This window comes from Natator depressus, chromosome 2, assembly GCF_965152275.1.
Source record: "Natator depressus isolate rNatDep1 chromosome 2, rNatDep2.hap1, whole genome shotgun sequence".
In the NCBI taxonomy this organism is placed as follows: Eukaryota; Metazoa; Chordata; order Testudines; family Cheloniidae; genus Natator; species Natator depressus.
In genome coordinates, this window is record NC_134235.1 from 71,838,237 (window position 1) to 71,839,916 (window position 1,680).

The 1,680-nt window shown below is 37.7% G+C and overlaps 1 non-coding gene across 1 annotated transcript; it reads right to left on the reverse strand.

The window, feature by feature from the left end:
* Window positions 1-607: 607 nt before the first annotated feature.
* Window positions 608-680, reverse strand: TRNAA-AGC (transfer RNA alanine (anticodon AGC)). Its single transcript has one exon. It is a non-coding gene; the product is annotated as a tRNA-Ala (tRNA).
* Between the last annotated feature and the right edge of the window lie 1,000 nt (window positions 681-1,680).

The window sequence follows — 1,680 nt, forward strand, 5'->3', positions numbered from 1 at the left end:
ATTAAAAAATCATCCCTGACATAGCTTTTACAAAAATAATATTTATACCTACTAAAACTCAACCTCTGCTGAATTGCCTTATCCTTTGCATTGTGCACATTCTTTCAATACTTATGAAAGAAAATGTGTACTGTCAAAATTATGTTTATCTTCCATAACCAGCTAAAAAATATAATTCAAGCATATTATGAACATCCCTTACTTAAAATGTAGTGGATTAATTTAATATGTACACTTATTTTGATCCCATACAAAAATGTTAAGAGCAGGATGCATCTAGAATTTAAAAAGAAAATAAGGACAAATGTTTAGAGGGGTGAAATGTCAAAGACAAAAATCACAAGCAACAAGTGGAAACTCTTGCAGCCCTTTTGTTTCATTTTTTTCAGCTGTCAACAATTACCTTTCTCTTCTATGCATGCAGCTGTGATAATCTTCAAGAAAACAGATCACAAACTGACCTTCCCAGGAAACAAAGTTCCCCCCCCCAAAATCACGTTCTAAAATTAAAAAGCCTCAAGAAGTAACTTAAAATATGCATATTCTTCAGAACTGAAAAAAAGGGTCACTTTGAAACAAATATTCTCTGATTAAAAAATTGCCCCCCTGGAGAATGCGGGCATCGATCCCGCTACCTCTCGCATGCTAAGCGAGCGCTCTACCATTTGAGCTAATTCCCCTCTCAATAGAAAAAGGTTTAGCCATATGTGAGTCACTGTTTTCTAGCTCTTCATTGCCAGAATGACAGTGGAAAAGACACGATAATCTTGTCAGCCACTATAAATCGTGAGTTTCCAGCACAAGTTATTTCGGAATGAAACATTCTGCTTTGCAGCCAAGAGTAAAGGAATACATAGCTCAAATTGCTATCTGATTGGTAGTGGGACTAAAACCCATATTCTTTATGAGACTCCAGAAATTGTTTATTTTAGGACAAGTCCTGAGATCTTTACAAGCAAGCAAAAACAAACTACTTTGGATTTTATTAATCTGAGTTTTGTTTCAGTAAAATATGAGTCAAGAGCTCAGCAGCTGACTGTTTACAAATTATCCAACTGAGCGGTAACTGGATCACACGCCTTTTCAAAGAGGTCTGCGTATCCAAACAAGTTGTAGACTCATCTGCACAACTGAACACTTATGACACTTAAGCTGTTTCATGTTGCTCTTAAAAAGACCTATATAATTATCTCAACAGATTTGAATTACAAGTTATTCACAGGCTACACAGAAATTTTCCGCAGCGTAACAGTAATCCCTGGGTAGCAACCAGCCAGCAAATCGCTATAATACCCTCCACAGCCACCAATATAGTAGGTGTGGCTGGGAAAAACAGGCAGGGTTGTACTGGTCCTGGAGACTTCCTGCCCACTTCACTGACCCTTTGGGGCTGTGGGCAGTCAGGTGTAAATTACACAAAGGGTAATATCAGCTCCCTACCAGTCCCAAAACTGGGAGCTGCGAAAGGTACCTTCGTTTTTCCCTTGGGTCCTGCACTCCCCAGGGCTTGTCTGGACCCAAGAATTGAGGCCACTGGTTATTGGAGAATCTCAAGACTATATTCCCATTAATCTCTGCTTCTATTTTTCTGTACTTTTTCATGGTCCCCTTTTAAAAAAAAAACTTTATTAATTTTTAAATTAAAAATACTCCATGCAATGCAGAAAGAAAAGGAATTAT